The sequence below is a fragment of the Corvus cornix genome, chromosome 2 (assembly GCF_000738735.6).
Source record: "Corvus cornix cornix isolate S_Up_H32 chromosome 2, ASM73873v5, whole genome shotgun sequence".
Taxonomy (NCBI): Eukaryota; Metazoa; Chordata; class Aves; order Passeriformes; family Corvidae; genus Corvus; species Corvus cornix.
Window position 1 is genome coordinate 3,893,954 of NC_046333.1, and position 14,885 is coordinate 3,908,838.

The 14,885-nt window shown below is 50.8% G+C and overlaps 1 long non-coding RNA gene across 1 annotated transcript; it reads right to left on the reverse strand.

Moving 5' to 3' along the window:
* Nucleotides 1-7,244: 7,244 nt before the first annotated feature.
* On the reverse strand, nt 7,245-14,309 carry LOC109144005. The gene is made up of 3 exons (XR_005604394.1): nt 14,115-14,309; nt 9,042-9,136; nt 7,245-8,185 (listed from the first exon to the last, which is right to left on the reverse strand). It is a non-coding gene; the product is annotated as an uncharacterized LOC109144005 (long non-coding RNA).
* Nucleotides 14,310-14,885: the final 576 nt, after the last annotated feature.

A 14,885-nucleotide genomic window follows, 5' to 3' on the forward strand; every position in this document is an offset into this window, starting at 1 on the left:
CCCCGCGCGGCGGGAGCGGGGAAGGGCCGCAGCTGCCGCCCCCCGGGGCACACGGGGCACCCCGACAGTGTGGCTGTCCCTGGGGCGGGGGGACACCGCTGAGCAGCCCCTCCGGCCCACACGAGGGTTTGCGTGTGCTGGGGGGGTACTGGGCTCCCCTGCGGTGTGCACAGGGCCGGGCGGTACTTGCTCCCACCCACCGCCCAGGTGACAACATGTCACACACCCCAAAAGCGTGACTGTCCTTGGGGTTGGGGGCCCCCCACTGTCCCTCAGCACCCCCACCGCAGCCCCACAGCAGGGTTCGCGTTGTGTCTCGTGGGGCAGGGCGGTACCTGTCCGCACCCCCGAAGTGGGGGTGTCCCTGGGTGGGGACACCCCGCTGTCCCTGAGCACCCCCACGGCCCCACGGCAGGACTCTGCACCGTGTCCCCTTGTCCCAGAGCCACATTCCCAGCGCGTGCCCCCAGCCTTGGGGCAGGGACTCGCAGGGGGCAAAGGGGGATTGCGGGGGGCTGAGGGGGGATGTTGTTTTTTCAATCAGCTGCAGTATTTGAGCTCTAAAGGCTTTGTAGCTTTTGGGCTCGGCGCTGTTTTGCTTTGCGCTGATCCACGGCCGTCCCTGACTGCCCGGGGGCTGTGTAGGGTGGGCAGCACCCGCTGCGGGACCCTCAGGGTGGGTTTAGGGCTGCGGGCAGGAGGCCAAGTCCTGCTTTCCCCAGTGTGGGGGGTCTTCCCTGGGAGTCAGGCCAAGCCCACGTCAGGCAGAGGAGCCATGACCAGCACGGTGCCGCAGGAGAACTTCCCATCCCCGGGAGTTAAACCTTCTGTGAAGGAGAATCCAAACACTGGTTACATAAAACAAAATTTAAGGCAAATTTTAAAAAAATATATATTTCCCACACATGCTTTCCCCACTGCCCTCCTCCTCCTCACCCTCTCCCCTTCTCCCCTCCCACTCCCAGATCCGGGAGCATCGGCACTGATGCAATGTTGGCGTAATTGGAGTATTCCGGCTGCTATTTTGTACCTGTCTGTTTATTTGAGAGACAGCCTCAACCTCCTAATGAACGCGTCTGAATATTTATCTGCTGCTCCTGAATGGTGCATTTGTGTTTCAAATGCTTAACTGTTATTTTTATTTAGCTGCAAATTGCTGTTTTTATTTCTCTGGCGTACCTGCTTGGAAGTTGCTCTAGCATGAGGTTAATGCCGAGCTGTTTTCTATTTCTGAATTTATTTTTTTTTTAATTAATCCTATGGTGATAAAAGTGTAAGGACTGGCTCTGCAGTCTCCTTCTAGCTTGTCATGGAGCTAAGATTGCGGAATCATGGTCGGAAGAAACTAGCTTGTGGAGGAATGAGGAATCCCGACCAGCCGGGATGGTAGAGGAAACATGGGCAGAACCCTGGGAGATGGGAAACCCCAGTGACCAGGAGCAGCTCTGTTCTCCGATGCTATACTTGAAGGTACCTGTACTAAGTAGCAACATTTCTCAAAAATCTTTTTTTTTTTCTCCTTCTAGAAGGTCTCCTCCCCTCCTCAGTGATAGAGGCTTGGTCGTCAGGGCAGCACACTGCAGGATGGAAATGGGCCAGACTGGTGCTTTGAGCCTTTTTCCCTGGATAAAATCCTGCCTCGCACATGGTGCTGACCCCAGCAATGTCTCACCTTGGAAATAAAACATGCCTGGGACCAGTTCCCAGCACTGTCACCAGCTGGTAAGGGACAACCTCAACACGAGGGCCAAAAAGACCTCCTCCCTGCCCATTCCCAACTAACTGTGGATGCAGCTCTTCACACAAAGGACTTTAAGAAGCATCTGGCTGAGAGCACCTATGGAGCAAGACCTGTCCTTGTGAATAAATCCTTCATGATGTATTTGACTGCCCACGCTCTGGGCTAGCACAAGGTTTGGGCTGTACAGTCAACTTGAACCTCTAAAGTTGTGTTGGGGTTTTTTTTAGACAAAGGAACAAAGCAATAAAAGAAGAAAAAATTGAAGAAATTGGAAGGTTATTTGGAGCAAGGTTAAAGGCAGGTGGGTAGAGAGCCCACAAGGAAACCCCAACTGCCCCTTTTGTGATGGTACTGCTGAAGATGGAGAGTGTGATTTGGAGTCCTTAGATCCAGGGCACATTGCTGGATCCTTGCTAGGTTGTGCAGGATGGGAGAAAAATCGAGCAGGGTTTTGCGCCAAGCTATAGCTGACATGAGAGACCGTGAGCAAAGTGGACCCCCGGAACTGGGTCACATCTGGGGTTGGTTGGACCCCATCTCCAAGCTGATTTCAGTGGGAAACACTAAATATTTCTGAGAATAATCAAGAAATTAATATAAGAGCTAAAAAAAAAAAAAAAGCTGTACATCCACGTGGAGCTGTGTGGAAGGGCTTTGTGCATCCTCTGCCAGTGGAGGGTCTGTGGGCACAAACCCACAGTGTGCCTGCGCCATCTTCCCCATCCTCTTCAGTCCTGGGGTGCTGCCAGACTACTCTGATCACTCTATCAGAGATGATCTCTGGTTTGCCAGGAGGACCCATTGCTGGCATCATCTTTGACACCCCTCAGGTGGCTGAACCACCAGTGCTCCTGGGCACACCACCACCACTGGCTGACATCTCACAGCTGCCCAGGGCCCAGCTTTCCCCCTCCTTTTAAATCTGATTCCAGCTCTGTGCCTCTTTAGACATGATAAGCAACCTGGTAGGGGCTGTTTGAATATATGCCCACGTTAGCTCTCTGCTCTGTAACCCCCAAAAGGTCCCCAAGGGGCAGGATGGGATCTAGAAAGTGCATTACTCCATCCCCTTCTGGGGTAGCCTTTGAAAAACCATCTCCATTTCCTTCCCTGGGTATGAAATGGGACAGTCACCCCCAGCGCAACAGGGGAGATTTACTGCGTGATGGAATTTGCAGGAAGATACAAAGGAAGAGGGGGTTCAGGCCTTGCCCCACCCTTTCAGCCTGCAAACTTTTGGGTGCAGAAACAGAGAGGTGTCAGCATCCCGGGAAAGATCTGAGGGATGTTAAAGATATATGAGAAGGAAGAGAAGAAACGTGGCTGTGTGTCTCCCCCTGCTCTCCATGGGGACCAGCAGCAGTGGGGGAGCAACGAGACCACAGAATGGGAGGCAGGAGGGAGCCTGCAGTGCGTGTGAAGGGATGGAGAGAAAGGCAGAGCCCTGCTCCTGCCACAGGCGATTTTTTCTGATGGAGGGAAAGGAGAAACCCTTCGCAGAGGCATAAGGAGGGGGGAAGGTGCAGGAAGGGGAGGGGGAAGGAGCTACAGGCAGGAGTCCATGGCTGCTGGGATCGGCGCGGCTCCTCGGTTCGCAAACACATTCACGCTCCACCGCATTTACGTCTCGGCGCATTTTCCTGGCAGATGCTCCAGCCTCGCTGGCAGAAACCCCTCGGAACCCCCCGAACCCGAGGGCGACTCCCCCGCGTGCAGAGGGATGGGGGCGGGCGGGGGTGTTTCGGAGGGGTCGGGGCTGTGTTCGGGGGTTCCCTCGGCCGGGGCAGGGAGGGACGGGGTCCCGGTGCCACTAGATGGCAGGCGGCCCCGCTCCCGATCCCGATCCCGCTCCGGCTCCCGCCGCATCCCGGCCCCGGCGCGGGGCCTCCCGGCTCCCCGGCATCCCCGCTGCGCTCTGCGAGCAGCGCCCGGGACAGGCTTTCCGTGCCGGCATCCCTTGGAAAATTGAGGGGCACCCGAGCCCGAGCCAAAGGGTCTTTCGCAATGCGGGGCGACGGCGGGGACGGTCCTCGGAGGCTCCGTCTCCTTCCCGAGACAAAATCCTCCCTTTCTCTTCCCTCCCGCCCGCGCTTTTGGTTTCCTTCTGTTTTTCTTTCCTTTTTTATTTTCCCCTATCCCTCTCCAAAGGGCTGCCTGCTTTTCCCTAGCTCGTTTCAAGCGTCAGGGTTGCAAAACCAGACAGATGCACCCTCCAAATGCCGGCTGAGCTGCAGCGATGTGCACACAAGGTCCAAGCTGATTTCCCAACACTGGGGGATTTTTAGGCTGGCAGTGAACTAAGCAGGGCCTGAGGCAGTCTAATAAATAGCTTCACCTGGCTTTCCTCTATAGGACTGCATTTTTTCAGCCTTTGAAACTGTGGCTGCATCCAGCCTGCTCCTAGGGTACAGGCCCCAGCTCCTGCCTTCCTCCAAGGAAAAATGGAGAGAGAAATACCTGGGCCTCATCCAAACCCATGGCACAGAGCATGCAGATAACCATGGGATAAATCCCTAGGCCCTGTTGTCATCTCTGGGGGTCAAGTTGGCTGCAACAACCATCTCTGCTCCTTTCGGTGCATCCCTCCTCCTCTGAACCATTCCAAGGGTGATGCTGCTCTGTCCCTGGGCTACCTGCAGGGAAGATGTTCTGAGGGTCCCATCTGCATGTGGAGTTCCCACATGCTTTACTGTCATCATCCCTATTCTGGATATGAAGAACTGGACTATTTGGTGTGTGTGTGTGGGAGACACTCTGGATGTTACTGAAACTCACCCCCTCCTGGGACAGCGCTTTTTTTAGACTGAAATAGGAAGCACAAACCTCACCCTGAGCTTCCTCTAGGGTTTGGTTCTTCCTAGAGGTTTCTCCTTACTGGAAATTTATTTTCTGCACCTCTGGCCTGGATCCAGCCAAATGCTTAAGCACAGGCTTAGCTTCAAACCTGCATTCCCACACTGTCTTCTTGGATGGGTCAGATTGTCTTGTTCCTCTTCACATTGGGAAAGTTTGCGCCTCTCCACACTCCTGCTGTGAGATGATGGCAGTAGGAAGGAGTATCAGCTTGCTTTGCTTGTGCACCAACCACAAAACTGACCCTGTACCTGTGCAGGAAGAGAGTTATCAAATCTGTGAGGGCATGGGAATGCTGCACATGAAGATCTGGGGTCCCCACACATGAGCACCTGCAGCCCTGATAGCTACAGCTCAGCCCATCCTCATCCTCTCTGCTCTTCTCACCAGGGGATGGTCAGGTAATGCTTAAATTACCAGTAGTGCCAGTGAATGTTTGATACTGGCTGAAATGGCCAAGCAAAATCACAGCTGCTGTCATCGTCAGGAATTTGCCTCCATACCAATGACAAGCCACAACACCCATCCTCCAGGGACTGGGACCACCAAAAAAGTCTGATCCATTTGGTCACACCCTCCCAGCAGCTCGGTCCCTGATGATCTCCCACGTTTGGCTATGTAAGAGCTCTGATGGAAATTCATTATGATTTCTCGACCCTTCCCCTGCTATGAATTTAAATTTCTCAAACCCTAATGCACAGAATTGAAGTGCATATTGATTAAGGGCCTTTTATGGATGTCTTGCAGAGCATATTAAAAGTTATTTAAAACTTGCATTCTAGTATTAATGACTCTTGTCTCCAGCACTTTGGAGCAATCCAGTCTTGACTTTTAATTGCAAATCTTTAGTTAAGACAAATTCTTACAGCCGGAGAAGATGAAGTGCTCCTCCAGGCATGTGCCATGGAGGGGCTTTCAACTTCAGGGTTCCCAAGTGGCTGTGACACTCTGGAGGGGAGACTCTGTCCTTCAAGTGGATGAGTCTGGGTTGTTCTCTAGAGAGCCAGGTCTTTGGGCTTCCTCTCAAGGTGCTGCAAACAGGTGTTTCACTGCTCCATCACTCAAAGCAATGAAATGAGAAAGATTAATAACCTCCTTCAAAAGGGCAGTCACTGCATCCATGTGCAGAAAAATGTGGCACCTCAGGGCTGGTGGTGCTCTTACACCCCACTTCCAACAGCACCGGTGAATATCCACGGCCAAACAAATCTGAGCCAATTACTGCTGTCACCAGGTTGAACACCTCGTGCCTCCTTGGTCATGTTTTCTTCTGCCTCTGCATCTGATTCCAGGTGGCTTCTTCCCAGCCATGAAGCTCTGGTCTGAAAGGGCACCTTGGCTTGAAAACACCCCCAGAGAGGATGTGGTGTTTTGTAGAAGGAGCAGCAAGAGATGTGACCTTGGGACTGCCAGCAGCTTGGTGGAGACAGCACCTTATTTAATATTTGCTGGCTCCATGATGGCTGGGGTCTGCCTTGTGGTTTGGTGTACGAAACCAAGGTCTTGCATGTTACAGAGCCTTGTCTCAGTGTTATCTTCCTGCTCTGTGCCTGGAGCCTTCAACGTGACAGGGAAAGGGGCTTTGTCTTTGCATTCCCTTTGCCTCCAAGGAGAAACAAGCCCTCAATAAATGTGTCTCTGAATGTGCCTCCTCTGAAAGGAAGTCAGTATTTTCCATCCAGTCTCTGGTGGGACAAGACGTAGAACAGTAATCAGTGCCTTCACCCCCCTGCATGGGCCTGGAGCCAGGGGAGCTCCAAGACCACTGGGATTTCCAGGTCACATCAGCACAAGACAGGAGACCTCCCCGTGCATCAGAGGGGACCTCTGACTGTGACAGCAAGGAATCGGTACTGGCCACAACCTGCTATGATTCTGGTTTGAAAAACCTTCCTCCATTCACTGATTGCACGCTAAATGATTGTTTGATTTTTTTATGACTGCATGTAAAACATGAACCAGCTGGGACCCAAAGTGCTTCTCTCCACCATGAGTGGCTTTCCTATAAGTCTCATCAAAGCCACTCGTCACCCGACACTACCCCAGGGACTGAGCTGTTCGTTCAGCCTGTCACATGTGCAGTACAGCTGCGCTTCTTATGCATGAGGGAGTTGGCACTGGTTGATCTTTATGGTCCGTCCCAACCCAAACCATCCTGTGACTCTGTGATTTACATCCTGAGAGGAGTCACAACCACCGGCACTATTCAGGTGGTGAATAACCATTACCCCATAGAAGGATACAGAGAGAGAATATTTTGCCAGAAGCTGTACTTTTTTTCCTTAAATATTCATTTTGTTCCTTCTCTGTTTTTAGCTTCTTGGTGTTTTCCTTGTCCCACCCATTCTGAAGAGAGAGAAATAAGCAGAGCTTTATTTTCACATCCAAAGATGGTTGATGCCTCCTTTCCTCCCAGGTGGTAAAAGTGCTGCTCCATAACTGACTGTGCCATTGTGGTGTTTACAGGGTAATGGAGTCTGCCTGTGTTTCCAAGGATTTTATTGGTCTTTTTGCTGATTTTCCCTTGTGAGTCACGCAGTTATGGGCTTGATTCTCTGGGTCAAGTGCTTGGCTGGAAACCATAGGGTTCATCAGACTGCAAGCAAACCAAGTATTTGCCCCTGTGATGCCCAGGAGTTAAAAATCATGATCTAAACCTCCAAAACCCAATCTGAGGCATCCTCCAGGACCAATGGCCACATATTGGCCTAATTTTTTCAGATTTTTAACCAACAGTAAGAGCTATAAACTCCAAGGGTAGGCAGGAGTGCATCACCATGCCTTGAGTATCTTAAGGAGAGCGTGTGATGCTGTACTTGTGAGTATGAAGAGGACCTTGCCAAACACCACCCAGACTTCCCAAATTGCAGTGTTTTGTGCATGTGGAGAGACCTGAACATAGCCCTCATGAAAGAGTCCATCAAATAACCAACATATCCTTCTCCTCCCCAGTCTCCAGTGCCCGCAGATGAAAATGGCATTACCACAGGACTATCCGCAGGCAGTGAATTATGATTAAAATGGTGGTTATTTATAATAAATGGAGCACACAGATGGAAAAGTCCAGTTAACTCTCCTAATTGTGCCCTGGGGTGGCTGTGTGCTCAGGGACACCCTCCCCTCACTGTTGTATCACAGCACTGTACATCATCTTCCAACATCATGATGAAGGGACTTTGGTTTTGCTTTGAGGCAAGAGTTTTGTTGTTCAAGGACAAAGCAAGACTCTGGCCCCACACCCCTTTCTTTTTTTGGTTGTTTGGTTTTTTGTTTGTCTGTTTGTTTTAATTTGAGTGGAAGGCTGGAGTTGCTTTTCTACACGCAAAATGAGGATGCTGGTGGAAACCTTTGCAGTCATGATACATTTTATGTCCAAGCAGTCTCAGATCTCAAAAACCCAGGCCAAGATGCTTCTTTCCTTATCCCTCAAGTGCTCAGCAGCAGGAGATGGTAGGTGGGATGGAAACGACCTGCAGCTGAAGGACCACTTGGAGGATGCCACAGCTGAAGCTGAAGAAAACCCACACAACACCATGTGATGCTTCCATCCTGGTGATTTTGAAGGTTGTTTTTCAAAGTCTGATGTGTCTCCTGAGTGGAGACACAGATGCTTTGCTGTAATATTAGGCTTCTTCAAAACTGAGACCTACACATGGAAGGATCTCACCTTCCCAATGACCCCCGTGAAAATACTCAACCCAGACACTCCTCACCCCTTAGAGCAACTCAGAAGACAGAAGTGAAGTGTTGTAACTTGAACTCATCTCTAATTATCTGGAATTTGTTCACACTAAATCAAACAGAGTGAAATGTCCTACAAGCATAGTCTATAATTCATGACTCTGTTGATTTCTCTCCTAGGCTACAGTGACATCAGTAAATAACAAAAGACTGTATCCTGTCAAAAAATCAAGGGGGAGATATCTGAGGAACTGGGCAAATGCTCTCCAAGGGACATGAAAACTGCAACAGCCTGCCATCACCCTGTGAGAAAAATAGAGTGAAAGCACATGAGATTTAACTCATTAAAAATGCGGGTTTAATGCAGATTTGTGTTTATATATTGTAGCATCTGGAGTTGCCAATGAGTGTGACCACATCCTCCTTGGATTCAGCAAGCCTTTAAGAGTGAACCACAAAGGAAGCACAGAAATTACTTATTTAGGGAAAAAGAAAAGCTTTTGTTTTCTGTTATTTTACAGAATGGCATTCTGACAGAACCCTGCTTATTCTGGGACCTGTGTTATGGAAGCAGATCCTCCTTGTCCCAAAGGACATATCCCAGTCTTCCATCTTTAGGACATAACCCATTCTCCTTCCTTTAAGACACATTCCATTCCCCTGCCTTTAAGACAAGGTAATAATATTTTCCTAACACAATATTATTGTGTTTTTGTACTTCTGTAGTATCTGAATAATGTGGCAGAATAAGGAGACCAGACCTCACCTGCTTTTTTTTCTCTTCAAGCTAGTGACAGACCATATCACGGCATCCTTGATTTTCCATCTCTCAGCCTCCAGCAGCACCTGTCAGCAGCCCATCTGTTGGAGAGAAAACCCATTTGGCTCTGCTGTGTCGTTATTTAAGGAGAGGGACGACAAATGCTTACATCATTCAGGAGCCTGAGTCCTGGGGGAAACCATCAGGTTTTGATTCTTAACACACACCAAACTTGAGCATTGCCTGGTGGCACAAAGCTGGGGGGATAGGAATGTATTCCCGTGCTCCCATGGCCATGGTTTTTTTTCCCACAGCTCCACTTCCCACATTCCATGTTCAGCAGTGCCATGTGGGGACAGTGGCCCTTAGAAGTGGCCTTTCCCCTCGAGATAGGGGTGGAGATGAACACCAGGTCTTTGTGCTGGGCCAGACAGCCAAGAAGAAGCATCACCAGCAGGATCAGCAGCTTTTTTCCTAGAGGATGATGAATCAAAGCCAGCGAGCTCCTGGCTCCTGCCCTGGTGTCCAGACCAGGAAAAGAGAACTGGTGGTGGCTGGGTTGGGCCATGAATGTGGGAAGATCTCTGAAGGAGGGAGAGCCTTGAAAGCAGGAAAGTGAAGCTCAGAGGGATGTGCTGAACTTGCTCTAGACTGGGTGGGGCAGAAAACCAAAACATGAATCAGCTCCTGAGCACTGGAAAGAGGCTGGTCTTGGCCATTTGGAGTTGGCTGCCACTGACTCTCCTCATTGCCAGTCTGTCCAGCACAAGCTGGACAGGATGTACCTGGCAAAGGGCCTGCTGAAGGGGATGAAATCACCATGCTGAGGCTGCCTGAAACTTCCTACACCCCTTTCTGGAGTGGGAGCACTGCTGATCATTTCTCAGGTGTCTTCCCATCTCCCAGATATCCACCCTCCTGGGAAGGGTAGGGCAGCTGAAGTGTGTGCTTGGTCAGTAAAGGAAGATGGACCATTATACTCATTGTTGCTTTTTCTCTGAAGGATATAAGAGCAAGAAGGGCTGGAGCAATGAACCACGGCTGAGGAGAACCAAAACCACCGTGGGCTTCTGTGGCTCTCTCCCTGTTCTGTAGGAACCAGGAAGGATGAATCAGGAGGCAGGACAGCCTGCTTGGTCATGGGACTGTGAGATACCAGATGGAGATGGACCAGTGGAGAGGTGGCCTGGAGGGACAGAGAGCTGAACCCATGGAAGTCAGGAAGCTCTGCCTGGCTCCCAGTGGGAACCTGGAGAACATAAGGAACGAGATCTCCTTGCAGGTCCTGTCCTCTTTCTCCACAGGGGCTGACCTGGGCCCCTCGCTCAGACCTACCAGCTCCACCCCATTTCTCTTTGTGTAGGTGAGTTGGGTTGCTCAGGAGTCCAATATGTGGGAAGCTTTTCCAGTGAGTTTCATAGGAAGGAGCACAGGCCAGGGCAGCCCTGCCCTGATTTTGAGCAGAGAGCTTTATTATGGATATGGGTTACAAAGAGTGGGGAAATGCAGCCATTGGTCAGGAAAAGTTGGGTGAGTATCCAGCGGAAAAGGGCAAACCCAAGACAGTTTGCATGGAATGACAGAGTTATCTAGAGATTTGGAGCACAGAGAGCAGAAAGATGGGTAGACAGCTTCGGGAAGATGAGCCTGGGCCAGCTGCAGGGCATCCCAGCAGGGAGGTTAGAAGAGCAGCAGAGAGATCTTATGGTAGGTAATCTTTCAAACAGTGCAAAATCTTTGGAAACAATAAAACAGTCACTTTACATCAGGTTAACTATCTGTTTCTTGTAGTCCTGGTGTTTACATCTGGCCCTAAAACTCAAATTACTGCTGATGGCTTTAGGTGTCTTGAAAATCTCACGTATCTTCTACAGCAGAATTGGTCTAAAACATGTTTTCCATGTTCTTCTGGTGCCAGCGCCAGTCAGAGCTTCAAGTTTTGTAACCTGCTTGTTTTCACTGCTTCAAGCAAATCAGAGTCAAGCCTCTGGATGTTGTGGTGCCTTTCACCACATTCTTCCTGCAGTCTTTTTTTCTGCCTTTTCCACCCCGTCCCTGACAGGGGAAGCACTGTTCTTTCCGTGCTCCTTGGTTCTGTGTTCGGAGCAGTCACAGAAAAAGTGACAATTAGGAAAGAAAGAACCTTCAGTATCTGCTTTGGCAGGCACAACACATCCCACTGCTGAGCTGCAGTGAGTCAAAGCAGCTGCCTGCCTAGGTCAGATGGAGATTTTGCTGCCTTGTGTTCTGGGATCTCCCCAGAGAGCCTGGTGCTCTGCCATGCTGCAGAGGGAGTGAAAACCCAACATCAAAGTCAAGCAATGCACATTTATAGCAGTCCTGCAAGGACCAGGGAGTTGGACTCATTGATCCTTGTTATTTTTCACTTTTAGGGTGGGGAGGCTCTGGCACAGGTTGTCCAGAGAAGCTGTGGCTGCCCCTGGATCCCTGGAAGTGTCCAAGGCTGGGATGGATGGAGCTTGGAGCAACCTGGGATAGTGGAAGGTGTCCCTGCCCATGTCAGGGGGTTGGAACACAAAGATCTTTAAGGTCCTTTCCAACCCAAACTGTTCTAGGATCCTTCTGGGACCCTTCCAACCTTATATATTCTATTATTTCAGGATGCTCCAGAGCAATTCAGAAAATAATGGTGATTAGAAGCAAACAACAAGGTTAGATAAGTTATTATTTGGGAGATGAAGTAACCTGGGGCAGGGTAACAGACATCAACTTCATCCTTCCCACATTATTGTGCTCTACCAAAATGATTTAAATGTTGCTAAGCAATGTCAGTGTCAGAAGGAGCATAACAGAAGCTAGTGAGTTCCCTGCAGTTTAACTGAACTTATACCACATATAAATATATATATATATATATATATATATATATATATAATCTTTGCTACTGATGATTTCTGTTCCTTAAAGCATTCCAGGCAGCTCAAAAATCTAATGAAAGCCAAGATCCCTATTTCCTGTCACTTATAGTGCAGAAGTCTTCTGGATCAGCCAAGGTGGACCTGCAACCTCTTCTCCAGGTCTTATCTGGCCCCAGTTCAGTGTCCAAGGCTGTTGCTAAATGCTGCATGAAGCCCCATTTTCCTTCCATTCCAAATCCAGGGAAAATGAACAGAAATCTCCACCCCAGATGATAAAAAAGAAAATCTTATCAAAGCACGACTTTATGAAGGGCAAGGCAGACAAAGAGAGAGAGTGGGAAGAAAGAGAAGACAATTTCCTAAACCATTAAACAAGCCTCACTTTCCCATACCATAGCTTCTCCCTCCTTAATTTTATGAGGCAGCAACCAGCCTCTTCCTGTCAACACATCACCTCTGTGTTTTGTGGGTGAACAGGAGAGTGTTCTGGCTCTGAAGGTCCTTCTGGAGCTCTCTGCTAGTCCCTTCTGTCCCTGCTAGTCCCCTCTCTCATCTCCTCAGGACACTCTCTGAAGCCTTCATAGCACCACAAGTCTAGAGAGGACCTAAAATCAACATTTTCATTTTCATGCCACAAAAGGGAGAATTTCCCAAACAGACTTTTGGGACTACGGTAGAGTGACCAAAGAAGTCTGGAAGGGACACAACAAACAGTAGATGCCAGAGGACAAGAGATGAGGACTTGAAATTGTCCCATTTTGTCTCACAGGAGCACAAAAAGGAGACAGAGGTGCACAGCAGAAAACTCCCAGTAGGACAGGAACCATCAGCACTTACTGGAGGTTTCACCTGGCTCGTCCAGGTGAGGACCAGCCAGCACTGGAGACATGGAATAATGTGGAGCTGGTGCTGCCAGCTCCCTGCAGTTCATCCGTGCAGTTCATCCCTCCAGATCTCCTAGTATTTGTTCTCCTGCTCTGGGAAGAGTCGAGAGCTGCAAGAGGCCCAGCTCACAGGGATGTTTAGAGGAAAGGAAAGTCCATTGTGTGAAAGACTTTGGTATTTCAGGGTTTGTTTTCCTTCTGACACAGAACAAAACACCACCATGTCAAAACCCTCTGCAAGGCAAAACAGAACAACAACAAAAAAACAACAATCAGTGCCATTCAGTTTGGACATGGTCTGTGGAAGTGTTTCTCTCCGGTTTTAGGCTTTTCCATCTCAGGATCTACTGTTGTAGCTGTTTCAGGAAAAGTAAAAAAAAAAAAAAAAAAAAAAAAAAAAAAAAAAAAAAAAAAAAAAAAAAAGGAGAAAGAAATAAAGGGAAATAAAAGGAAAATAGAAAATAAAAGCTGCACCAGAACAGACAAGAGAAGCCTTTCCTGTGCCAGGGTCTGGCCCTGCCTCGGTGGGTTTTCTCTACAGTGGCACCAGGGTCAAAGTGTCTCCCCTCTTTCTACTCTAGGTAGGATGCAGAGCTTCAAAGGAGCCTCCAAGTTTTAAGCAGGAAAACTTGGGAATGGGCAGTGCAGCCACCCCGTGTGCCATCAGGAGAGCTGTTTTGCACCAGCTTTCCTTGAGCAGAAGGACTCGGGCCAAGCAGTCCAGAAACTTTAGGAAGGTGGGACGTAAGGGTCGGTTCCCAGTAACAAAACTGGAGGAAAGCCGCGGCTCTGGGCGGTGTTTTGGGTCAAAGTGCTTTCACACCAAGGGCTTTAAGCCCAGCCTCCCCGCTGGCCCTGGGTGCGCTCATGCCTCTCGTCACGCTTTCAGCCCCTGGGACGGGGATGTTTTGTGGGTGTCTGGGTGAGTTTCGCGGTGGGGCAGTGCCGGGTGCCGATGCCTTCCCTGGCGGCAGAGAGCAGCTCGCCACCAGCGCTCTGGCCGCGCTTCCCTCGCGCTTGGCAGCGCGCCCGCCGCCTTTCACTGCCGCCTTTTCATTCGCCTTAATTCACTGCGTTTCCTTTCTTGCTCCTTGCGAGGAACAGAGAGAGAGCTTGTTCCAGCAGACGGGCCCCATCCGCTCCACCCGGCTCCGCTGGAGCGAGGGCTGGAAAAGCGGGATGCAGGCGAAGGGGGATCTCCCACCCCTGCGGGGCCCCCGCGCCGCCTGCGCGCCGCTTCCCAGCAAATACGGTAAGCGCTCAGCCTAAAAATGTGAGTCTGATCTCATGACACAGGGTGGCCCTGCATTCCTCACCTCTGACATAACCCGCTGGGAGTGTGCTCCGCAGAAAAAACACAAACAAGATGTCCTGGCGGGCTGGCGGCGGGGGCCGGGCAGCTGGCAGATGTTCCGCAGAGCCCCCCGGGTGCCAGAGCTCCGGCACAGGCTGTACCCTCGCGGGGAGGGCACGGCCACAGCCCGTGCTGCCCGCACACAGCCGGCCGCTGGTGGCCGCCCAGCCTCCCCGGCCCTCGGGAAGGTACCGTGCTGCGGTTCTCTATCACCCGGGGAGGCAGCTGGACCTCTTCCCAAAATCTCCCCTGGGATTTTGCTTGGCCGATGCCCGGGGGCATTTGTAAGGACTTTGCGGTGCTTTTGCAGGCGGTAGGCGGTTGTTATTTTTTTGCCTTGTTTTTTGTTTCTTTCCCAGTGTCCCTGGGACGGGCTCTGCTCTGGGTCTGCCATGGCCATGGTCCCCTGTCTCCGTGTGCCTCCCGCTCCTGCAGCAGCTCCACAGCGATCCCAAGGCTCTGTTTGGTCTGTGTCATGCCCAGGCTCACGCTGTGCCCCGCAGAGCTTGGCACCCACAGCCCTGGGTGTCGTGGGGCGGTGATTCCTCCCTGCGCCCAGACACAGCGCTGGGATGGGGTGATTCGCCAGGGATCACGTGGAGAATCCGTGTCCCGCTGCCGTAAACACGAAGCTGACTTTGCTCCCAGCCAAACCCTCCTTCAAGCACGGCCTTGTCTTGAGCAGGGGCAGATCCTGCTCTCCCCTCTAGCCCGGCCACGCTGCACCACTTGT